Raw genomic sequence first — 27,083 nt, 5'->3', positions numbered from 1 at the left:
CATCTCTTCGGTTCTTTTCAGGTTGATATTGCTCAGGTTCTGTGCAGACATTGAGTGGATCTCTGTAAAGTTATGCTTAATAATGAATGCATTCCTAGTGGTAGAATTAATTAAGATTGAACCCAAATGAGTTTTTTTAGGCTCATAATATTGTGTTGTGTCTGAGGTTGCTTATATTTATTATTGAAATGTGTTTTAAATATACATTTCCTATTAAGAATATATAGGTTTTATGTAGAATTAGGATGGAAAAAGGTCTGAAATAGCATTTAGACCATCATAGGACATTAAAACTCTATTTATTTTACCAAAAATCCATACTGAAGTGATTCCAGTATAAATTTATACAAAAACTCCCCAAAAAAGAACAGAAGAAATACACAAAAATGATCCATCTCTTTAATATCAGAGGTAGATGACTTGTGAGCAAGCTCAAATGTTGTTCCAAAACACGTGTAAATACTGCTTTGCTGGGTGTAAATTTCCCGTACAGGGACCCCACGTATCAAATAATGAATATTCATATTCTTGTTTCATAGACTCTTCTGCCTCTGCAAGCTCTTTCACACTGAGCCGGGGGTGACTGTTTGGCGATGTGAACCCGTACTTTTAATAAAGCCCAGCTGCTGAATGATCAAATAGTGTCTCTAATTAAGGCCTGAGTGTACACCCATGTAAAATTCTCTCTGGAATGCTAACAACCTGTGATATTTCCAGAGGAATTTGCTGTGCAGGTCTCAGAGAAGGGAGGGGAGTTTGGGGTTTGGAGGGAGGAGGGGCAGTGTTCATGTGGCAAGCCAACATGTTGTTCACATCCGTGTCAGATTGAGGCTAATGAAGGCCAGACTGATCCTTGGATGCAAGCCTTAAGTAAATGATCCCTCTTTGAATATATTAGAGCCCCATAGCAGCGTTGTGCCTCCCTGCCGTGCCAGCGCTGCTACGTGTTGTCTTGTGGTCTGACGAGGCTGGTCAAAATGGCAGTCACGGTGTTCGATCATGTTGTATTCCATCCGCCCTGATTTCAGTGTATCTTAACACACAGTATTGTTACTCTGACTTGGTGGTGAGGAACTACACACACTGATTGTTTCCAGGTTAGTGTTTCTGCAAAACATTTTGATAGTAAATGGAAAGTATGAGTGTTGTGTCATTTGACAATGTAAATGAGACATCTGAAATTTTTCCCCACCCTCTGAAGAGGGATTGAATTTACATAACAGGCTGGGGTTTGATACTCATGCAAATAGTTCATTTAGACAAACCATAGTATTTCTACTTTTGCAGTTGTTTTTAGCTGTAATTAGTATGAAATAATTTTGATAATCATTTTAAAATAAGATTAATAAAATGAATATATAAATAAGTAAAGTGTAAGGAAAAAAGAAAAAAAAATCTCACAGACATAACTTCACTGCAATTTATGGCCACAATGCCACTTTGCATGTAAATTCATCCTAAACGTGTAATTACGAGGCACTTTTGAATATTGATTGGGAAGACAAGGACATAGAAATGAAGCACTTGTGAATGCAGCAGTCCTAAGCTACTGTAACATCTCATTAATAAATACCTTTCTGGCTCTTTAGTGCTGGGCTTGCCTTAAACTGAGTGAAACAATGTCGTTTGATTTTCGCTGATATAGCATGTGTACTTCATAGATGGATGGATCGGATGGATCCAATTAGCCATGGTCATCGCTCATGTATTTAAGCTGACAGTAGGAGTCTTGCATAGAATATTCTTGATTTTGGTAGTTTGGTGACATGCTCTTGCAAAGCACTTTAAAAGCCCATAAAGAGCACATTGTGAAGAATGCACACTTGATGGAGATTTGATTTACAGCTGTAGCGAATTTTCTCAATTAGACATGGGAGGGTAATAATTGATTTTCAATAGGCAGTGTACAATGATGGGGAATTCTTAAAGGATGATAAAGTAACCAAAATTCATACCTTTTTCCTTTTTTATTATATACAATCAACACTGCAATTATTCTTGACTTTTACTTAAGATTTCATACAGGGTTTATTAGCAGATAATGCATCTTTTTAATCCAGAGCACTCACACTTCTACAGCCTATACAGCACGCATTTGCAGCAAGCTATGAGGATTGATGGCTTGTGACATCAGCTGCACAGGTGCTCGTAGTGTCTCGTAAGGCCTCCTGACCCTCCACACCATGTCTACCATGCTGGCCTGTTTGTAAGCGCAAAACCCTGTTTGTAAACACGGACAGATGAATGAGAAACACATTTGCCCGGGTCACGCTTAGCTTGCAGACAGGCACAACACAACGTGACAAGCAACAGATGTGTCACACAGGCTGAAATCAAAACAGCCGTCCAGCATGGAGTTGTGCACACCATCAGACATGGTTGCTGTGATGAGGCGGCAAGGCAGCGAGTGCTGCTGGCAGATGAGACAAGGCAGCGCCTCTGCTGCTCCCAACATCCTGTCTGGAAGAGGACAGGCCTGTTTGTAGGCTGCTTTGACACTCCTAGTCACTTTGTCATCTGCGGTGCTCGCTGCAGCTCTGATCACATGTGCACACTGAATTCAAAGAATGTCATATCAGCCATGTGAGAGGTAGGCTCCCAATGAGACAACAGCCAAAGGGGATGTCCTTTTCAATACTGTGTGAGTACAAATGCACAGTGCGCTAAGACAAAATAACATCATATGACATCATTCTGAATGCTCTTATGCTGTCTTTTTTTCAGTTTGAAAAGAAGTTGGTTATAAAGTGTGTTTTCAGAACAGAGAGACCGGTACTACTCTCAGCCTATCCATGATGTCCACTTCATGCAGACTGATTGTTGTGTTTGACAGTGGCAGTAAAAGTGCAGCAGGCATTATCTTCACAGAGGGACCATGTTAATGATATTCTCAGCAGCTTAATCTTCCTATTGCCACTGCCCTGTAAGCAAATAGTGTGGCTTCATGTTGAGCTGTGGGGGGAGAAATTGGAATCCATCATCAGAACAAGTGAATGAATGAGGGTGCAGCAACAGCTGCTTGACTGATCATGTACTACAGACTGTCACCCCACATCTGTTTACCACTCCGACAGCCACATGAGTGTTTATATCCACGGGTGTAATTGAGCTATTTTCCTGAGGCCAGCTGTAACCCACACTAAGTTATATCCCAACTTTCCATTAAAGCGTGGGGGGGAAGTTTTACTGATAGTAATCACGCCCAGCAACACTGCGATGTAAATATGGCTTATCAGCTTTGCCAATTTGGTTAAGTGGCATGTACGTGGGTGATTCACATATCCAGCTCTGTCACACACAGGCCACATAGACACAGGCCACATAGAATAGTCACAGCACTTATTAAACATAGGTAACTTGCATTGTTAACAAGCATGTATGCAGGAAAAAACGTAATCATGAACATAATGGTGTGTCAAACCTCTAATGTGTAGAAAAAAATGTAAATATACTCACAGTGTCTTCAACCTGACATGTGGGAAAACTTAACTGTCTGCATTCAGTATGTACAGTACATGGAAATTTAAATGGGAATATCTAGATCTAAAACACACCATTTAAATATTCAAATGTTAACACCAAACAATATAATGCATTATGGCTTTTAGTATTTGCATACAACTCTGTTTGCTGCTGTGAGCTAGGGATGATACAAGGAAGAGAGAGGGAGGGAGAGAGATAGCGAGGGAGAAACACTGACTGTAGGATATAAAGCACACAAGCAAAGTCTTTGTCTGCCAGTCACAGAAAAATGGCATCTGATAACTGTACAAACTTTGTTCTTTAAAAACAAACCTACCATGTTATTTTATGTGTCATTACTGAGCATAATATATCAGTATTAGTTTAATGGTTTATAGTTTATTGACATTTCTAGTACAGTAATTAACAAACCGAAATGTTAACATTGAACATTATTTTGTATATTCATGTCATTGCAAGTATAGGGGAAAACCAAATATATTATCTCTGACATCTTGCAGAGATAATGTGCCACCAAACAGAGCTTCTACGTGTGGTGGACTCTCTCCTTCCACCACACAACTCAATATTCACTAATCTGTAGAAGCATTTTCTAAGCGCAAGTACACACAAGTTACTAACTTAAGTCTTTCTGCCCTTAAATTTTAGTTTTAGCTTTAAACTTTTAAGTGTTTTTTCCTAGTTGCAAACTACCCATTTTACACAAAAAGCACTGTGAGGTTATGCAAGGTGCTCAAAATGTGGTCACTTTTGAAAAAGTACTGCACCTTGTGGCTTTTTTTGCAGAGCAGAGCTTCAAATTCTTTTGTTTAAGCTGTTCAGAAATGTGATATCAACTGTATTTTTTTCTCATTTAACCAATCACATTGAAGGGGAAACTAGATAATCAGACAACAAACATGGGGCGTTTTATGTGGAGACACCGCTTGTTGAATGAAGTGAGCACATTTAAATCAGTATCTATAGCACGCTAAGCTGTGGGTTCAGTCACAAAGGAGCAACAGGTAAAATGAAAGTCTTTAACTATAGAAACAAGGAGCTTTAAAAATAATTTATCCTCCCAAAAAACATTTTTCTACACAAAAAGCTCCATATGTGCAAACAGGCAATATGCAGCATATAAAAATAGGATCTGTTGGCTTGGGAGAAACAAAACCATAATGGAAATATTGATCAGGAAACCTTGTGCAACTGATTACTGGTCTCTGGTAGGTCATGGAAATGTTGCCCAGAAATTGTGGTTTTTTCCATTTCCAGCCACATTAGCGGTGTCTTCTTTTAAATAAATAAAACACTGTGTATTTAGCATGAGTACATTATTCACTTTAGTACAGTAATTAGCAACAGATGTCACCCTTTTTGGCCGTTTTGTTTGTACTACACTTTAGAAATATACATGACACTAAATAATCAGGTCTTTTCATTCATCGCTCTCTTCACTCACCTTTTCTCTCAACTTCCTCATCATCTTGGCAGTGAGTCTGCAGGTCAAACATTAAGCAGACAGACTCTGAGGGACGGGAGGAGGAAGAGGGACAGAAGGGCAGGAGAGGGCCCCGGCCACTATCTGACAGGGTTAAACACAGTGAAGGATTGCCAGTCCAAGCTGTGGCATCTGTAGCCACCGTCAACACGCACTGTAATTAAGTGCAATCTGCAAATTATAATACTATATGCTGTGCAATAACTGCTTCCAGTAATGAAAAATTTAAGGGAAAAGGAGGGGGGGCATTACTTGATGCTTTTTCACTTTGTGTTTAAATTTAGCTGGTGTCATTGTCCAGCAGTGTGATTAATAGTTTATCAGTCTCTACTATACATCTCCATGAAATATCTCTTTCCATCTGTCATTAAACTGCACTTGGAAATTGGTCAGATTTTCAATCAGGCATAGCTTAGACCAAAAAAAGGAAAAAATTACAAGAGGAAATAGCCAGTAAGATGTACTCATATGCAGGTAAGGCTGTGACCCAATATAGGACATCATTTGTGGAGTAAGTCTTTCTGTCAGTATGCCTCTGCACTCTTCTCACTTAAAGAAATACTCTTTTTTTTGTCTTTTTTTTTTGTATGATAATTGGATCAAGACCTCATACAGGGCACAATATGCATCCTAAATGTGCTTTTAAATAAGCCTGAGGTGTGTAGCCATGAAAGTTAGTCGTGAGAGAGGGGCCTACCGCAAGGGGTTGACCAGCGAGCCAGAGATTGGCTTCTCTGTCAAATAAAGATTAGGCCTTTACTTCACCATCTAATCCCTGTAAATCTCCTATGGAGGAACTTGGGCAGTGCTGGGTTTTTAATGGCGCAGAGGCTTCACAGCCTGCATGTCTTCTTTATCTCTGAGTGTGGATACAGTAACCTGTGGTCTCTGGTTAGTCAGTGCATTTAAAACTGGATTACAAACCAGTTTAAGGTGAACCAAGAAGGTTGCTATAATTTTAAAATATGCTTTTTTTATTAAATAATGACCAGTGCTTGTTAGCGTTCCTGGCTAACAGGCTATATATCAGTTGAAGTTACTCATGAGGCACTGGCATTTTACATTTTGCAGTTACTGTATTAAGATAACTTGGTGCTGTAATGTGACTTCTCTGGTTTAATTATCTCACATTTAGTTATTGAATGTCTTAGTTTTTTTCCTCAACTAAGCTGAACATTCTTTTTATTGAATTATTAATGTGTATATTGAATTATTGAAGGAAGAAAATTTCTGATCAGATTAATATTAACTCCCTGTGAAATATTAATGACTGATGTTAAAAACGATGAACTTATGGAACTATTAATATAATCATAAACAGACATAGTAAAAAGTGGCATGGAGTCAAATGTGCGAGGACGGCTCCAATTCCTTTTAATGCACTTTCCCTTGAGGTCGGTGAATATGAAATATTACAGTGGTCGACTTTGTACTGAGGCGCTTGGCTGGTGTCATTGGCCAGTCCTGCCCTGAGGCTGACGGAGGTGTCACAGGGGGAAGTTCACCAGCATTTGTCTGCAGGTTACCTTTGTCACCTTGTCCACACACGACCAGGGGAAAAACTACAAAGATGTTTTGGTGTTAATATTAGGCAGGCTCCCCCATCACCCCTGCTGATTGGCAGAGCTCCACTGATAGCTCTAACATTCGGCTCCTCCTCCCGACTCTCTCTCTAAAGACTGGTGGCTAAACTCAAATGAGACTGGTGTCTGCTTTACCTTATTTTTCTTTTCTTTTTTTTTCACCAGAGCTTGCACAAAGTGAATTTTATCTAGCAAGCCTAGAGGAGCTTAAATCCAGTCTTTTGTCAGATTTGATTGAAACTCTCTTTAGATTAATGATATTCAGCAAAGATTTGATATATCATTTGCCATTCTTCAGTTTGTTATTACGATATTCCCATTGTATTCATAAAATATGGAAATCAGAAAAAAATAAACCATTATTGTAACATAATGGTAAGCACCTAGAAAATATGGTTACATTAATTATGTTTTAAATGCTAATGCCAGTGAAGAACATAATAACGAAGACATGAAAGACTCCCTATTTAAAATCTGATAGCCAGGGAGAAGCAAATTATTTCAAATATTTGATATTTAAATTATTTTCAAATGAACAGAGACATGAGTAGAGCAGAGGCGAGTAGTTTCCCCTGGTGATCCTCCAGGCTCCTTTGTTTCCTTGGTGTGTCTCCAGCTCATTAATGTTCTAAGCATGTGAGAGAACCAGACCATACTCCATAACCCATAGCTGGGTGACAGCTCAGGCCCAACACACACATACATAGTACACACACACACACACACATGCATTCACACGCATAGACAAAAATCCCTCAGCTGTTTAAAGTCCACTGGCTCTTTCAGGAAGTGATGGCCGCTGAGCTGTCCTGATTAAAATGACAATAGTCTAATTAACTCGACCTCAGTGTCAGTGCACTAAAACGGCTGATGGCCCGCCAGTTCCTGTTTGAAAACCTTTTGTCTCCTCATCGTCCAAAAATATGACTTTTTTTTCCCAGCAAAACGCCTCAACCCCATTTGACGAGATTTGCTAATGGCAATTATTTCTCATAAGCTAATTAAATCTAGGCAAAGTTTTCCATTCTTTTTTTTTTTTTTTCCTGTAGAAATCCTTCTGTGCAATCCTCGAGGGATTTATCATTTGGGGTACAGTATCACAAGCACCTTCAAGCAATGTTAGTCATTTAGAAAATATACAACTCCTAAACGGTGTTTTAGTTTTCAACCTGATTTTATTTCAAGCGTTCTTAACACAGTCATTTAGCACTTCAGTCATCTGTATGTCTGTATCAAAGGTTTGTCTGCTGGTTGTGTTGCCGTCTACTTGCTGTGGCTTCTATCAGTCAACAGGCTGAACAGCCAGATAAAAAAAGGCCAAAGATGGCACACTCAAGCAGACAAATCCACTTTATGGCCAAAATCCTTCACACTCTGCAACAGACAATATTTGAAAAATGAGACTTTACTCATGCCCCCATAATTCCTTTGCATTATTTGATGGACTCATCTAAAGTGTAGAGGAAAGAAAAAAAGAACAACAACAAAAAAAAACTTTAACGACTGAAGTAGAAACTGCTTTTTCTTCTATTATCCTTCTGTTGGTGATTAAGGTCTATAGGGAGATAATTATGCTTTGGTCTGGAGTTAATGAAACGAAAACTTCTCTTTTCTTGTGAAAAGGAAGGGCAGATCTTTTGTACTGCTATCTGCAGACATCTCCCACCCTTGACAAGGCACACAGAGAATTAGTTTTGTTTTAAGGTTGCAGCCCCCTCCGCTGCCTGTCAGTCTGTGGCTGATATGAGGGATCTGTGAATGAAGCCAGAGTCAATGAGGTCTGTCTCTGCTGCACTGTTACATCTGCCTGTCTGTGAACGTTAGGCACGCCGAAAAAAACATCAAATGAAAACATCACCACAGGTCATCTGGGATATGTGCTGATTTGAATAAAAGAAAATCCGGAGTAAAAAAGAAAAATATAAATCTTCATTCTAACTACTTCATGTTGTAGTGTTGTTATAGCACTCAGTTCACAGCTAATAGAAACAAGCATGTGTCCTCCCTCCACAAATGACCCTTCTTTGTTATACATAAAAAGAACGCACAGATTTGAATTTATCTCAAGCCAACACTGCAGCCATATGTATCATTTGACTTCAGATGCCCGTGGAGACAGACACCCTTTTTTGAACACATGGAGATGTTGACCAAGCCATTGTCTGGTATGCCGAAGCTGCGCGGCACAAGTAGTGGCCAGAGAGCACATATTAAACTGTCCTTGTAGAAGTTCACATCTGGTGTGTGGAGCTGTGTGTAACTGTGGAGCAGCGTTGCCCCCCCCCCCTCCCCTCCCTCCCTCCAACAGCACTCTCACATTTCATCATCTGTTCTCCAGCGCCAGGGTGCTCCGGCACAAGTTGGCCGCTCTGGATCCATCTGTTGTTATTATTTTCCACTGATAATTGGCTTGAACAATGGAATGCCTGTGTCCCCCTTGCCTTTGAAACCCTACACCCTGTTTATTTTCCAGAGGTCTCATTTCTGCTCTCCTTTCTCTCTCATACTCCCTCTCACCCCTCAATTTCTGCCTCCCCCCCCCCCCCCCCCCCCCCCCCCCGCAGCCTCCCCTCACCTAGTGTCACCCCACCCTTAGACCCCCCCCCCCACACACACACACACTCCATTTGAGAGGGTTTCACATGAAAATGACATCTTTGACTGGCCACATCAGTATGTGTCACTCAGCATCTGACGCCGCTCTTCAGATTTTCTGGAGGGGCTCAGCTCCCATTCTCCTGTTTTTTTTTTTTTTTTTTTTTGCTCTGACGGCCTGGCAGTTTTCTCCAGGAGTTTCCCCCAACACCACACGCTTCTGCATTCCTGTCCTGAAAAGAGAAAAAATCTGAGGGAGAGACAGATAGATGAAGAGAATGAGCAGGAGGGAGGAAAGTGGGGATGTAAGAACTTTAAAAAGAAAGACATGGTCAATAGACCATGGTATAAATACATTTTTCCTGCAGATTAAAATTCAGCTTTTATTTTTTTCCCACTAGGAGGTGTGAAGAGGAGAAGCGTACGTTAAGATGAATTAAAGGATCACAAGGTGTATTTTTCTTATCCAGGACATAATTTAATGAAAACCCACACCAAAAACTGACCTACTTAAATTAATTAAATTTGATATTTTAAATTTTAATTAGTGTTTTAGGTTGTAATTAAAACAGTTTCATGTTGAAGTCTTCATGGTCTGGTTGCATTCTTGTGTAGTTTTCTCAGCATCGAACTGTCAGACAACTGTTTAATGTAATATTGGCAAAGTAGTTCGCCGGTACTGTTAAAATGTAGATTATCGGTGTATTCAACAAGGTGTAAACATGACAATTACACCAGAATATCTGATTTTTGAAATATGTGTTGCTGTTTTCCCAGCTTCTCTATGATCTTCTGTTCTTCTCATTAAGGACATTTTTGAGGATTGAGGAAGTATTTTCTTTTTTTCCTTCCTTTTGTTCTGCCTTGTGTGACCGTGTTGATGTTCATTTGTTCTGCCTGCTCTTGTCTAATTAAAAGAGGCCAGGACAGGTAGGGCTCGCAGCAGGCATCTGCTCTGTGCCCGTTCTTCATTTGCTGAGTGTTTGTGTTTATGCAAAGGGGCCTCTTCCTGCATATTTAATCTAGAGCAAGGCACCGGCTTTTGTTGTGTTTAGACCACATACCTCCAGTCCCTCTCAACACTGCAGTCTAGGCTTCTCTCTCTCCCTCTCTCCCTCTCTCTCTCTCTCTCTCTCTCCCTCTCCCTCTCTCTCTCCACACATACATACACACATACGCAAACACACAAACACACTCAACTACCACACACTACTTCAACTACTCCATACCTGCTACTTTCACTGGCAGCTTTCTCCTCTTCTTCAGAAGTGGATTTGAAAACACTCAGTGCTTGGAGGGAATCTGCATCAATATACAGTTACCTGAACATGATGAAAGTCTGTTTAACTGTTCAAGGGTAAGTCTGTATAGATTTCACTATCTTTCCCTGCGTTTTCTCTTTTTTTCTCCTCCTCTCTTGCTTATGGGGCATGGGTGTATGTGTGTGCATGTCCATTCAGGTGTGTTTGTAGGTGTGTTCTGTAAGTGATTGACAGAGTTGACGTATATGAGGTAGATAGCAGTGGTTTTTCACTGTATGGACTAAGTAGGAGCCACTACTTCGTCATGTGGTGTGACTGCAAGTGATTTGCATGTATGCCTCAAGTGCCATTATAATTTCTCTAAATCCCTGTTTTTGAATTCTAATGCAGTCCATAGCAATTTATATCAATGAAGTATCTTGATAAATACAAACAGGTGTGTGTCTGGGGTTGTAATTTCAAAGCTAAATGCACAGAAATGAAAAGTTTATGTGTAGAGCAACCAAAGCTTAGCTTGGTAATTCAAAGTGCCTGAATGAACATATACAAATATATGACAACATATATATATATATATATATATATATATGTATAATAAAAACACCCATGTTACAAATATCACTGTGTTCTTTAACTGTACATTTTTTATCTGTTTGAATTGCCATGTGAATGGGGGAGCACATGGAAAATAAGAACAAACAGCCTGATCCACAGTATGCATTGAATAGTGGTATGTGCTCTGTAAGTTAAAAATTCACAAATTATTGGAAAATATAACCCAACAGTTAGCTTGTATTTGCATTGTTCTGATATGAATGTGCATACAGGAGGTGTGTATATGGGTGTTTGCATATGTGTGAGACAGAGTGTGTACAAGTTCATGTGCGAAATGTTCCTTTTTGGCCGGACCGCAACAACTGTGACAGCCCTACAAACCTGAATGTCTGTCTGTCACTTAGTCACTGACTGAATGACTGACTGACTGACTGACTGATGAAGTTGTACCATTTGTTGGCCGAAGGCTGCCGAAGCTTGGGACAGCCAAGTACTCCAGGATGCATTTCGCACCAAATGGCAGCAATGGTGGAGATTGTGAGCCAGGTCAAAAGCTGTAAATTTTGCTGTAGGACTGTTAATATGTCACTTTATTAAGTTTTAATATTTTTTCACTATGTGGGCTGCTTGAGTAGCCCATTATACAAAAACATGAGCCTCTTACAGTGTCCCCGTGGATCCTTAAAAAGTCTTAAAACATCTTAAAATAATTTAAGGTTTAAAAATTCCTAAAGATGTCTCAATTTTTAGGAGAGGCCTTAAATTTTGATCTGTATAAAAACAATGAGGATAGATATTGTAACATTTACAATAAGGGGAGAAGACCAGGGATAAACCTATATAATTCTATGCAAACAGTAGTGCACCGCAAAATTAAGCCCTCTGGCAGAGCTACCAGAGCTTACATGTCAAAGAATATACACCTACAGTCATTTCATATATATATATATATATACATATATATATTCATTACCTCTGTCTGGACATGTAAAAATAACACCTAAATGCAAGTTCACTGGAGTGTAATGTGAAGTTTGTCTACCCAGGAAACCTCCCAATTCAGCAAAACTCAGGTATTTTTTATTTCAGCTATCATGCTTTCAGATATTCCCGCTTACTTGTAAGATTAATTTGACTGTAAAGGCCTCATTCTTCTGAGCAAAATGAGGTATAGCACTCCATGGTTTGATAGAAATGTGATTGACAAAACAGGTGTTCTACCATCAACAATTGTGATTCTATAGCGCTACACGTGGGAAAATCCTTGCACTGTGCAGTCTATAAATTACTCTATGAAGATTTCAAGGGAGAAAAACACAAGTAGGCCTGTGTAAAGAGGGATGTGACTGTTTGCATCCATCCACTGTTCTGGCAGCTGTGTTCATATTCAGCCATATCTACCGGATGTTATTCATCATACTATGTAATATAGAGTCAGTCCTATAGTGCCACTACATTAGGCCTGCATCCAGAGATTATTTTAGTAATCAAGTATTCTACTGATTCCATCCATCAATTAACCGAGTAATCAGACCCTATGCTAATGCTAATGCTAACGTGAATGTTACCTTGTGTCGTGTCCACTCCGTGGACTGGATGCTCTCTGCTGAGATGCTGACGTATTGATGTTGTGCTTTTGTGGTAAGCTAGTTTGGTTTTACACACACTGTACAGAGTTTTCATGTTGTTTCAGCTTGAATGATCACAAACTTTGTCATTTTCTCTGGCCTGCCTCTTCTCTTCACCCCTCACTGCTTACTCTCACTTCCTCCATTTTACAATCAATCAAATCACGTCTTCTTTGCATCATGTTGTAGTGGGTTTGACACTTTTAAATGAAGAGGGGTGCCAGTCAGAGTCACATCTGACAAATAATAATTATGAAAATAGCTCCGTCAAACCATACAAAACCTTAAAGCAAATAGCAAGCACCAATGAAATATACCAAAAACCAGCACTGCAAAAACAGATAGACCACACCTCAATTCAGTGTGCGTGTGTAACTTGTCCATTGACTGTATACAGTCCAAAGTTTGATTGTGGAGTTGTAAACAGTGTAAACCATAAAGCTTAAATGCAGCACTAGTAGTAGCTATATCACTTGGAGGTTGTGTAGCCTAATTGAAATTGTGTTCCTTGAAATGTTTAGGCAGTAACTATCAGTATTGGCAGATATAGACCTTTTTTTTTTTTAAATACAGTTTTTCAGTTGGATCCTAAAATGTATTTTGTTAAGGAAATTTTACTTAAAGAACATGATTTGTTATTAATATTCAACAACCCTAATTTCTCCAGCAATGAACAATATGTCATTTATTTGCTCATTATTTTAGCCAAATTTTACATTCATAAAATGAAATTCTCGAAGTTACCATCTTACATTACATTTAAACAAACAGATCTAAGCATAAATCCTCAAACATTTCATATACGGTCCATCCATTGACTAGGTTTTGACCTAGTCCTGTTTTCTGTGCAGCAGGGTTGGAGGTGATAGTAAGTGGTAACCCCACAGTGATGCGTGAGGGTATTAGTTCCTCCCCTCACTCATCGCCCCTTGTTCTCCCTTTGTCTTTGTCTGGGGAAATGGAATCTGCCGCTTATTGATATTAATAGCACACAGGATTTGTGGTTGGAGAAGAGCTGGGACCTGGGTGAGAGTGGAAACTTGATATGGCTGGGTAGAATTGACAGTCCTCCTACTTGACAGGGTGGAAAGGGGTTGGTTATAAAAAACAGGATTGCATAATGTTCACCGCACGTTAGCCCTCGGTGTGCTGTACTGTACACGCGTGATGAGGGTTGAACTTTTTGACTGCGCTGATCTAATTTCATGTGCAAGTGTGAGACCTTTTCAACTGTGAGGATCCTGAGCTGCCCCAGCTGTGACTTCTCAGCAGACAAAATAAAACAAAGTGTAGTTATCTGATGGTTTGCCTCATGGATCAATAGTTTAGAATTTCTGAAGACACAAAGTAGTGTGCATTGGGTATCCACTCGATAAGACTTTTTGTATTCAGTGAGCTCATTTAAATAGTGTAAAGAAATGCGTGGCTTTGTTTGTTTTGGGTTAGGAGTGAAATTCCACTTCCTTGGTATTAAGGCAGCAAAGCTCTCTGTGTGCACTCTGTGTACTTTGTTCTTAGCTCAGCAAAACGTGAGGGCAGGTCCAAAGAATCTGGGGGATCAGACAGGCCTGACATTCACCAGACTGCACTGTTGCCTTTTAAGCTTAGAAAAAAAAGAATCTGAAAAAAAGCATCCAGAATAAGGGCTGGCTGGATTGAAGTTGGGTTTAATTGGTGGGTTTTGAGTCTGTTTGCGTGTCAGAAAGTGCTGTTGTTTACAGTCTGTGTGGGTGTTACAATATAATGCCAGGATCCTGCCAATCACATCAAAAAGAAAAAAACAATGCTTGTTTTTTCACTTTTTCAAATGCTGCCTTTTTTGTCTTTACGAGTCTAAGCCATGTTTTTCATTTAATCAGTCCTTCTTAATAAAAGCACAAAAGGAAAGAGGGAGAAAATAGTGTGCAGTCAGCCCTTTTTGCAGATCAGATCATACAGTAAGCAGCTGCGTTTGTTGAGAAGTGAGTCATGCTTTAGATTTTCCTGTGTTTCAGAGCACAGACAGTGACTTGGAAAATCTCCTGCACACACCCTAAAAACAAACACCAGTGACCCTGTATATAGTTATCACTGACTCTACACAAGTAAAACTCTCCTACGCCCTCTTCTTATTTACACAATGCTCTTAATACGGATCCACCAGCCTTGAGGAGTGGTGAACCAGTGTCACTACTTTTTTTGTTCTATTGAAACACACCACAAGCCCCTGGCGTGATAAATTGATACTGTAGATTTATTCAGATGCTGATGCTAAGTGATCGAAGCATCCCGGATGGGCTGTAAAGAACCACGAGACAACTCTGGCAGCCTCCTATTGACAACCATTGAGTTGAGCATTAATTAATATGGTAATGATGTGTGAAGGTTCATTAACAAGCTGCCACAGAAGTAGCCACAGATACAGTATTAAGCATGCTTTGAGTAATTAATGGAATAACTTTACTTAGTGGTAAATATTCATGGGCCCTCATCTTTTTGTCTGCACAGTGTGAAGAGAGAGGAGAGCCTGTCCATTAGAGGAGCTGAAGAGCTGTCCACAGTGAATGCAGGCCTTTTGTTGGGATTGGGTGCGTTTCAGTGGAGGGGTATTAATTCATATTTTGAACATGCAATCTTACAACAAAGCCAAAGGCACTGATAACATACCTGGGACTAGAGAGCATATTGTGAAGCCGTGACCTCCTCACAAATAGGAAAGTCCACTTCACAGGTTTGTGGACAGAATAAAATGAGTCTTTGTTCGCACTCAGATGTAACCACAGCAGTTCATTACCATAGCAAAAAACCCTTCTGATTGTCCATTTCCTCTGAAAATGGAGTGTTTGCATGTTTTTTTCTCCCACGACCACAATGAAGCCTGTAGTATTTGCATAGGGAATGGAAACATTTATTTGGATCATCTGATCCTCTAAAGGCACCAGGTTAATGATCATGGTATCTATTGAACACAAGAGTCTTGTAGCTACTATGAGATATTTCTTTGTCAAAAGAAAGTCTTTGTTGTCCCATTTTCCACTTTGTTTAACACAGCACTCCCACAACATGCTCCCAAGACTTTACAAGAGAAGCTTGCAAAATGCTCCTCAGTTTCCTTTGTCTTTTGAAATTGTTGCATTTTGATTCATATTCTTAGCTTAGGCCTCTTACTGAGCATGCACATAACCCACCTAGGTGGGTAATTATCTCAACCAGGAGTTGTTCTATTCCCTAAAATCTCAATGTGGGAGTGTGTGATGGGCTCGGTTTTCCCAACCGGGCGAAGCAGCATGTGCTTGTTTATCCTCACCCTACGTTCTCCGCACCCCCACTGTTCTAAATGGCAATATTACAGCCTTGTGCTGTTTGAAATGGAGACAATTATCTGTTTAGGTATTACAAGATGGGCATTATATTACAAGGAGAAAAGGCGTACAGCTGCTATCAGGATCCCGTTGTTGCCTTTTTTCTCCAATACAAATTTTCCATCATTATAATGATGGAACATTTATCTAAATGGATGTTATGCATTGGGTAAACTCATTTAGCTCCCGGGGCTCTTTCAGGTGATGGGAATTAATGATGTTTAGTAGTTTGAAACTGAAAATATCTGTCATTTGTCACCACTCGCCATTGATTTACGATTCCATTGATGATATGTTAATTGAAGTGTAATGAATCACAATAATAGGGTAGTTGTGTGGGAATGGTCCATTTTCGATGATTGTTCAACCCTCAGTAGAGTTCAGAGCGAGCTGCATGTTGACTCGCATTTTCAACAAGGGCATTTAACACATAATTAATGCTGAAACTGGGCAAGTTGGGCCGCTGTGTTTTTATCTATGCTCAGTCAGCTTTAGATAAACACTTGCACAAACGCCTGGCCACAGTTTTGACTGCCAAATGTAAACGGCAAAAAAGAACAGTGGGAGAGGGAGTTGGAGCTTTTTTTTTTTCCCTTTCATATTTGGATATGCTTTAATGCTTTTATTCAAATGCACCTGGGATATTGCCCCACAGTCACTTCTCAGTTTACCATAAAAATAAGATTTTGTTTCCTTCTCTTTTTTTTTTTCATCTTTCCTTGCCTGGGTTGAGTGCTCAGTTAGGAAAGCTGTGTGCATGCAGATCAGGGCCACCCAGGGGAGTTGAGTCAGGGCAGACCAGGTACAGGTACAGTGCGCTCACCACCAGGGGGAGGCCAAGGAGGGCATCTACTGTCAGTAATATGAAAAGTTTTTGTCTTGCAAATAAACCATTCAGTCACATCAGACAGCCCCATTGTTCATTTATCATCAGTGGGTGTAGTTGTAGTTAACAGACAGATGGAAATGCAACGATGTGTGAGGCGGTGACAATAGTAGTCACAGGAGGATAAACGAAAGGTGCTGAAATGGTGGCTACGCGGCTGTAGCAGCCACAGCAGGTACACTGACTGGTACTTTTCTTACAAACAAAGGGAAGCAAACAGCACAGGAATGTAGAGAATTGATTTCTTTCTGATGATTTCTCAGAACACGTACAGTATAAGACTGTTTGTGCACATCATCAATTCTAATCAATAGCAGTAGCAACCGGTGGGCAAGTTGTTATAGGTAGCATTGGCAGTTTACACCCATGCACTCTTTTGGGGTTTTTTTTTGTAAATTGTCTTGTGGGTGCTGATGACAAGCAGTGGTAATTTTTTCAGAACTGTAAATAATTCTTCATCTTGTGTTCGCAGGGCGAGGAGGCTGTTTTACCACCGCTGGAACTGAAGATTGCTTTAAATAAGCAAGTCCTTGTAGAAGGTAAACACACAATCATTCACCAGACTCCATGTGTGCGAATGCTGTATTGAATTGGCTTAATAATTAACTGAATGCAGTGTGGTTGTCTTGTTTGTATAATGTATGTTGAGTGTGTATATGCGGGGCAGGAGAGTTGGGGGGGAGGGGTGGGGGGGGCTCAACAGGTGCACTCTGTCAGTGGGTTGAGAAGCTGCTGATCTGAGACGAGCATGGTGAGCACTAAAGGGACTGTCCCCCCCGAAGGACTAAATTGGGTTGAATTAGTTGCACTATTGAAGGACTTGTAGTCATGTAAGAAAATGAGGGCAGGATGACGGCTGCTTACAGTGGAGATAACTGTTTGTGCATGTTGACATTTGTCGGGAAAGCTGAAATATGGTAATGCCATGTTTACCAAACAAGAAGAGATTTAGTGCACTCAGTCTTGTTATCTTTGGTATCTCAGCCATTCTGGTTGATATCTCCTGTTTGCTCCTCACACCCCTACTGCTATCAGAGAAGGTTTGGGGCCCCCAGGATGTGAACTTTTGGCTGGAGTGATCCAGTGGGGCGGAGTAGGACTATTTGGTGGTGGTGGTGTGGGGGGTGTTAACACTTCGGGAGCTCTGGGCTTCAGAGGAGGAGTGTGTCTGTTTTTTGTCTCTAACAGCTTCAGCCTCACCGTCATCTTTTTTTCACTCACTTCTGGTTATCTTTATTATTTCTTCTCTGTCTCTCACTCACTGTCTCTCCCTCCATCGACACCACCAACATGTTGTGACTTGTAGGTAGATAGGTAGGACATAATCTGACAAATAAAGACAGTACAGCTGAGCAGTGCTGTTTTGTTTGTGGCTATTCGCAGAGCAAGAAAGCTGTCCTGAACCAAAAAATTTGAGATGTAACTATGGTATTTGTTTTTGGCGTTGGCACTGAGTTGAGTTAAAGGTGCAATGTGTAGAATTTAGTGGCATCTAGCGGAACGGACTTGCCAAAGATGGAATATAATATTCATAAGTATGTTTTAATTAGTGTATAATCACCTGAAAATTAGAATCATTGTGTTTTTGGTACCTTAGAATGAGCCCTTTATATCTATATAGAGAGCAGATTCTCTTCCATGGAGCCCGCTATGTTTCACTGCCACGTTTCTACAGTAGCCCAGAATAGACAAACCAAACACTGGTTTACACCTTACACTCTAGAGAGGGCCTTTCGTTTTTTCGTTTTTTGTGAGTTTCGTGGTCACTTTAGGAGGAGGGGGGGGGGGTGTTCAGTTGGTTGCACTCTGCAACCTCAACACTATGTGCCATTAAATCCTACACACTGGTCCTTTAATTTGATAATTACTAAAATATATAGCTGCCTCACCATGGAGTGTATCCTCACATGCACATTAGTAAAATTATGAAAGATAAGACAGCTACTGAATATTTTATATATTATTTATATCTATTTCTTGTGTAAATACTCTTATTTCCATTGAATTGTTTCCATATCCTTATTTCCATAACTTGATATTTTGTTTTCATGTCAAGTTTAAACAAAATGCTAAATTTTAACATTTTCATGCTGCGAAAATTATGAAAAGATGCCAACTCCACATTTAACCCAAAAGGGTTAATTCCTACATTGTATCCTTTATATGAAGGGTGGATTACACTGACTAGCCAATGCCAATATTGATCTAATGTTTGGCAAATTGAAATATTAGCCTTAAATCCTGTTGAGCCGCTTCTCTATGGAGTTTGGCAAAAGCAGCTGTAGCTGTTGTTACAGGTAGCAAAAGCTGTAGGATTTCAGTGAGACTAGTTATATTCCTCTGCATTGTAAGAGGAAGCCTACATAACCACAGTACATGCTCCTTTTTTATTTGATTTAAGCAGTCACCCGACATTTGGAAAACAGACTTGGAGAAAATTTAATTGGAGGATTCATGTTGCTGTTTATCTGGAGTGCATTCTCTGCATAGTCAGGTCCCCACCAGGCCCCTCAGCTGCCTGCTCCAGATGTAAGATGAGCCTTGAAATTTACCAAATGGTTGTGTAATTAATGTTAATGTGGCAAAAATCAGCCTAGTTATTGACACAACTTTCCAATGTGATTTTGATTGGACCACTAATGCAGAAATCCCTGTGGCAGCTTATGGGATTAGTATGTGTTGGTGTTTAAAGCTCTTTTAAAGTGCAATAGACTCTAATACAGTGTGTGTGTGTGTGTGTGTGTGTGTGTGTGTGTGTGTGTGTGTGTGTGTGTGTGTGTGTGTTGGGGGGGGGTGGGGGTGAGAGAGAGAGAGAGAGAGAGAGAGAGAGAAAGGAAGAGAAAGCATGTATGGTGTTCATGTATGTGAACATTTGCACCAAACATAATGTTTGAAATTTTAAAAATAAGAATTTGGAATTCAGGAACAATATTAAAGCAGTCTTACCAAAGACTTGATATCTTTTTGATGTCTTGCTGCTGAAAATGAACACTTACCATCATATGGGCATATATACGCGATAGTGCTTCCTATGATGTGTGCTGGCCTGCTTTTTTGACCAATTTATTCAGACCTAATGACATTCAACTTTCCAGAAAAAGGGCTTCTGCTTAGGAGAGACGTCAGATGCCTGAAATATGTTTCTCTGTTTTGAGGGCTTCAAAATTTTATCGTCTCATGTTGGACTTCATTTGAATTTCATGAATTCACGTAGGGGAGAGAAAAACACATCATGCAAACACTCAGTTTCTTGTAATTCTTGCTTTGCTGTAAATGCTTTGGTTGTATTGCCTTAGTTTTAGCTGTTGAGGTTGCTTTGTTTAATCCACTTTTTATGGATGTGTTAAGAATAAACAAGTGGATTCATGAGTTGGACCCACAGAAAGGTTGTGTGCAGATTTATGCGGGGATGAAAATAGGGCCTCTGTAATAGTTCCCTTGACTGCATTTATTGCTTACTTTAAAAAAGTAATTTCTTTATATCAGCATCAAGCTGAAAATTGCCATGTATTAGTATTAGGCTTGGTAAGCTTCTAATTCTGTGGCATTTACAGCCGGCTGTGTTTCCATGCATTTATAACACTTTGATTCTTAAGAGCTCCTTTAATCGCTTATGCCTAGCTTGGAACATAATAAACAACTCTCTGTAGCGAAAGTGCCACATGGGGGAGATTTCTAGCAAGAAAGTTAAACGCTTCTGTCACTCGCAGTTTTGTTGCTGTGTTTTTCATGCACTGTAAGTACCGTAATCTACTCTCTGAGCTTGGCTGCTGTAGTTAAAAACATTGACAGGCAGAATAGATGCAAGGCAGCGTGAAAATGAAAAATTATCGGCCCTACAAAGACGTCACAATGGCAAACAAGGCAGAAACATAAAGCGATGGCATGCCTCTGCCTTTTCCTGTTGATTGAGATCACAGGATGTGTCAAAGCCTTCTAAACACCCTCACCTGGCCGCCGTCTGTTTTCCCTATCTGATGCTCTGCTCCCATGGCCACATCAGCTGTTATCAGAATACACTCTGGCAGATAGCCCTCCTCTTCATTGTCTGGCTAAACAAGTTGTGGAGTTAAATGCATGCCTTATGCTGAATACAGTATGTCACACAATAGAGCAACAGTCTTATATCCTCTTGCATCTCCTACAACTTTCATGTGAGTTATCTTGTGTTGTGAGGTAGAAAGAGTTGTACTGATAATGTTATCACAGATGTGTTATCTTGAAGCTACTTAAAATATCTTTTTGGGGAAAATGCATTTGGCAAGTTTCAATCTATTTTTCTATCAGCATCAAACAGACATGTCTTCTTTTGGTCTGAAACATATTGACGGATGTATAAACTCTGGGCTGCCTAGGAGCGTGAGGAGCTTTGATAATGTCAGCCCGCTACCAGGTGCAGACGGCTAACGTGACAGAGTCTTTGTGCGAGATTGACTGAGGCGACAGAAGTAAGCAAATTTTATCTGCAGATGAGTTGTCTTCTAGCAAGATGAAAAGGAAATCACAAAAGTGAGAAAAAGTGTCAAAAGGTGTTTTTTTTTTCTTTTTCAACAGAGATTTATCTTTGGCCTTGTGTCTCTGCTTCAGAAAAGTGAAATAGAACTAATAACGTGTATTGATTTGTTGTCTCCTGAGTAAAATGACTATCCAGAGTTTTTTTTGTGATAACCTGGGCCAGCATCTGCCAGTCTGCCTTCACAGCAACAAACAGTACAGTGTAACTGGTGGGATATAAAATATGACTTAAAATATGTACATACCCTGGCTGCTCCCCTAAACCAAACTTTAACATTTATTTATTATGACACATAGAAACACAACAAGAAACTTGTTTATGGTTTCTACTGTGACTAGTGAAGGTCTATGACTATGTAAGGAAATTCAAAAAAGTTCTCGCAAGCCGCAGTGATTCTTATTTGGATAGTTTTGACTTTGTTGCAATCACTTCATGTCATGGTAAATATCACTTTGGCAGTCCTTTACTTTCTCCGTTTATTTTAGAAAACAAATCCCTTTTAGGGATAAAGCACCTGGTGGGGCTACTTAATGGAATGGCTTCAGCCCTACGCAAATAAACAGCTTGCATTTTTGGTGTGAGATTAGGAATGAGGCTGAGAGAGAGAGCTGGAGTGAGGTGGGTAAAAACTAAACAAAGAAAGTCAACATGTGGAGAGTACAGAAGAGGAGGACTCGTGCGTCTGCCTCTACTTATAGTTGACTGTACTGTATGTACTGTATGTCTATAGAACTGCATGTGAACATTGACACATTTTGAGCTTTGTATCTTGGTAGCCAAAGATTTTCCCTTTTTAAATTCATGCAGAAGTTAAGCTTTTTTTTGAAGGGTTGACCAGTGAGTCAGCAACAGGATATTATTCAGAAGGGCTGGATAATGTATTTGTTTTCCACTCTTGTATAAAAAAACATGCCTTTATGCCTTTTCTTAACCTAGAAAAGATAGCGTGGTAACCAGAGCCAAAGAAAAGGGAGAGAACAGGGGAGGAAAATAATTGACCAGTGAAACATAAAGAAAAATGAGAGCTTCAGTTCCTTTAAATAGCTTAACATGCTGTTGAAATTAGTGAGAAATGGAGCCTTTTAGACTAGGCATATCAAATAGTATCACATTTATTTTAGAAACCCACAAGTTTTCCGACTGCTCTGATTCACATCATATATTGTTAACAGTTACGTTCCCACTCATTTGCTTATTGGACTGTCTGGAGAATGTCAAAGTATTTTGAATACTGAATCTGAATGAAACGGGAAAAATGGAACCTTTTTCCTGAGACCATTTAAAGGACCAGTGTGTAAGATTTAGGGTGATCCATTGTCAGAAATATTGTCACAAATGGAATATGTTTTCATTAGTGTATAATCACCTGAAAATAAGAATTGTTGTGTTTTCATTACCTTAGAATGAGCCCTTTATATCTACATAGGGAGCGGCTCCTCTTCCATGGAGCCCGCCATGTTGCACCGTCATGTTTCTACAGTAGCCAAGAACAGACAAACCAAACACTGGCTCTAGAGAGGGCCTTTTGCTGTTTTTTGCAAGTTTTGCAGCCACCGTAGGTTTTCCTACACGCTTGGAAGGAGACGTTGACTGGAGGGGTATTACTACTTGCAGGGCTACTTGGTAAGCTAGCTGGTAAACTCCTGAACCTGGCGAGCCAACCACTAACACACTAGCCACCAGCTAGGGCTAGTCAGTCACAATAGTTTTCAGAACTTCTTTCCATTTCTAGGATTGTACATCATTTCATCCAATAAAGAGTTTCTGAATGAGGAAGAAGCTGTCCGAGCTAACTATCTTGCTAACTGTATTTAGAATGGATGCTAAGGTCACACAGTTTATTCAATAGACGGCTGTTCAGTCAGCAAACCATTCCTGTTTTGTTTAGTTTATACTCTTACAGAGGAAGATCAAATAAAATTGAATAGCTTCCTCCATTTTGGAGCCTCTGACTCTCAGCATGGACAGGGCGGTTTGTTATTGGTAATGGCACAAATACACATGTCAAAGTTGAATTTGAAACAAAAAAAAACTGGACATGGCTTTACTGGTACTTTGCCCTAGCTAGCAAATCCACTGATTGCAGTGATTCCATTGTAATTTATTTTGCTGTGAAATTTTGTTGTTTTAAATTCTTGTGTGACTGGGCCGTAAATCATAACTTATGATTATTTTCAATTTTATTTTACTGAGATAAACTTCAGCTGCTTGTGTTAAGACAACATGAAACACGGACACACTGACACTTCTTTAGAAAAACATTACGTGTCATTTTGGAGGTGTCACATGGCTGCCGTCATTCAAAAATTTGAAATGATATCCGTCATTATGTTCTGCACCCTCCTGCTCTCCATGTCCCTTCTACTGTGTTTCAGTCCAGCACACATCATTTTGATGTTCTCATCGACATATCTTTCTGTTTCTTTTTCTCAGACAACTGAACAAATATAATAGTGATTGTACCAGCTTTCAATGCAAGACCAATGTTTCCAGTTTTATGGAAACAGTGTTTTCAAAAGAGTATAGTTTGCATGTGTCAAAAGTTGGTGTTGAGGGAAGGCCAAACCGGAGAGGAAAATATACGTTTTCAAATTTAGCCACCTTAGTGTGGACATGGCCTGTGAGGGACGTGATGTGAAAGGCTATTTCTACTGCAGTGTGGATTTATTTATGTAATCAAATTAAAAAGGTGGAGGCATTTTTTAAACTGGTATTTATTTACAGTTTTTCTTTTTTTTGCACTGGTTTTAGCCTTGGCTCCTGCGTTGTTTTCATAAACAAAGTCTCTCTGGCTGGCTAGAAAAAACAGGGCTGCTCAGTGCACTGAAAACAGGAATGACAAACACCATTAGCTGAAAAATTTCCATCTCATTGCAACTATGTTATTGTTTACTTTACCATACACGTCCTAATATGGTTACCTCCCTGTCAAAGCCGGCCAGAGCAAAGCCGAGGGGCCCTCGCAGGGAGACGCTTTCAGCTGCCACTTAGACAATAAGAAACAAATGTCACAGCTCGGCAAAATAGCCTGGCTTTCACAGTCTTACAGTACTTGGCCTTCCACACTGCTTGGCTCAGGCTCCCGTGTGATATTTATCTACTCTCCACTGTTAGATGCCCTCACAATGTACCCCCACCTCTCTCTTTCTCTGTCCCCTCTCATCTTGTCTTACTTGCCTTCCCTCTGTCTTTCTTTATTTGTCTGTATCTCTCCATCGATCTCTGTCCCTGTCCTGGTGTTAGCTATGTGTAGGTTGAATGATGGGCCTCTGTTTGCTGTGTTAAGTTATTTATCAGGGGGTGGGATGATGTGTTTGGAGTGGCTGTTGCCCCCCTCCCTGTGGCCAAGCAGAGGCCAGTTCAGCTGCAGGTCATGCCCTGGCCCAAAGCCGATGCTGCGTTTGAACTGGAAACATCTTGGCGATGCTCAGAGACCCTTTATGATACTTGGATGAAATCATCTCACCACACAAACTCAGAAAACCCTGGGATACTGCAGAAGAATTGTAGCATTCTGGAGGCTGTGGCTTTTTCTATTTTAATTGTTTAGAAGTTTGCTGAAGCATCAGTCATTCTTATAAATACATGTTTATTGTGAAATGTCTTATTGCAGATTGAATGAAATAGTTATTTAAAGGGGACTTATTATGCTTTTCCTTATTTTCAGTCATATATATAATGTTACAATGATGTAGTATTAAACAGATGGTCATATTAAACGTTGCTTAAGTGTCAAAAAATGAGGTAAACGTATGTAGAAGTAATGGGCAAAAAGCTCAGGCTTCAGACTGTCCTGAACACTTGTTTTTTCTACTTTAAGCCCGAGCCGACGTCGGCTTGTGATGGATTTCTTTATATGGACATCTGCTCCGCGAACAGCGTGCAAGTTCACTGCCCCGCTAACATTATGCTATTTTTCCATTGTTTTGGAGGTAGTCATGACTCGAGTCAAGTTAGCACGCTGTGAGTGTTTTTCCATTACTCATCAGGACAAAGTAAAATAAGTAGTTTATCTGTTGGATGTGTGCTGGTCATCTGCAGCTCTTCATCAAACATCATCATCACCGTGGCTGTTTGTACAATTCCTTACTGCATTATTTCTAATTAATCTGCTGAACAAAGAGCTCCAAATATCTTCATGTCTTGTTATGTCGACTGGTTTTTAGCACCGCTAATAAAGCTCTGCTAATTCAGGAAGGAACATGTTTCATTTCCTCTAAATTCTTCACAATAAAAGTCTCCCGTTATTTAGTCATTTAAAAACTTTTAATATGAAGCAGCAAAAGCAGGAAAAGTTTTCATCAGCAGTAACTTAACAAAACTCTGATACAGCTGCCCCTTGGAAAGCTTCCGAAAAGCTAGCCAATCAGAACAGAGAGGGCTCATCAGGAGGGGGGGCCTTAAAGAGACAGGAGCTAAGACTGCCTGTTAGAGACAGAGGCTGAACTGAGGGGCTGTAGAAAGGGCCAGTATAAGATAAATAAGGAGTTCTTGAACTGTAAACCATGCAAAGCTACTCTAGTGGAGTCCCAGAATAAGAATATAGAGCTAAAAATGAGCATAATAGGTCCCCTTTAACCTATAAAGTCCACAGAAGATTTTCTGTTGCTGCAGCAGCTGTAGTTTGTTTGAAACAAGCAGAAGTGGATGGTTTTGCATTAACAGTGTTTATCAAAGGAAAATCCAGGTAAAATATCACCAAAATCCAAAAAGTGGACGTTACTCCACTTATTAATCATCTGGGAGTATTCTCCGTGGATTCTCAGCATATAGGCTTTTAGGCATTAGGGGCAGGCAACCTCACTGCAGGTTAGTCTGGCAGTAGGTGGAAATAGGGTTCTTTCAGATGCATGGGCTTTCTTTTCCCCAGTTGGTGGAAGATGATGGCAGCCTCACCTCAATCCTAAAATCCTCACGTTTATGATATTTGCCCAGTATTATCTGTGCCTGTGGATGAATGGGAGGACAGAGCATGAGGAATGTAGAAGGTCATACTGCGTGATTTACACAGTACAGAGCCAGTGAATCCTTGGGAAAATACTTGGGCCAGGATCAAACAGACGTCATGTGATATGTTCTTAACACTGACCTTTAGATTCATGCATTTTACTTCTCCCCTTTGCCAAATGATGCACTAAATGTAAAACAATTCTTATTTTAACAGTTTCAAATAAATACAAGCAAATAAAAGGTTATTCTTTATAATTATAGGTTATCATTTGTGTAGTTGAAAGATACTCGTTCTCGGTGGTGTTATGCAGTCATGTGTTTATGTTGCTTCCTTACCGATGAAACTCTTATGATCTGATTTAAAAAAAATGCTACAGTCCTCTGATTCGGTTCTTCATCCAAGCTGATGTGAAAACCTCAATATGTTAATAATATGCACGGACTTTCACAGTAAAACTAGCTTCTTCCCTTTCTGAATTCCTGGAAAAGATTTAAATTCCATGGTTTCATGTGACTAAGCATACTCTCACAGAGCTATAAGGAAGTGGTCAAATGATCAACTGTCAATTGGCATTTTTAGCACATGATGTTGTAATGATAATGATAAAATTCAGTTACTATGTTATACATCTAGTTTTATCCATAGCTAAAACAAACATACTGTTTATTATTTCTTTAGTATTTGTTCAGGACTACTTCATTGCAGTTATACCTTGTTGATAAGCTAATGGCAGTGACCTTTTGTTTTTTTCCATCTGAGGGGAAAGACTGTACCCTCTTTGACGTTAATGAACTTTGTGA

The 27,083-nt window shown here is 39.9% G+C and overlaps 1 protein-coding gene across 1 annotated transcript in view; it reads left to right on the top strand.

The window, feature by feature from the left end:
• The window catches only part of foxp1b (forkhead box P1b), a 158,325-nt gene that overhangs the window by 36,479 nt on the left and 94,763 nt on the right, over positions 1–27,083 (top strand). The window contains exon 5 of the mRNA XM_044348881.1: positions 17,289–17,355. The gene's annotated coding sequence lies outside the window, so the exon portion shown is untranslated. The remainder of the gene's footprint in view (positions 1–17,288; positions 17,356–27,083) is intronic.

The sequence above is a fragment of the Thunnus albacares genome, chromosome 4, assembly GCF_914725855.1.
Source record: "Thunnus albacares chromosome 4, fThuAlb1.1, whole genome shotgun sequence".
NCBI lineage: Eukaryota > Metazoa > Chordata > Actinopteri > Scombriformes > Scombridae > Thunnus > Thunnus albacares.
This window is presented reverse-complemented; position numbering and strand designations above follow the sequence as displayed.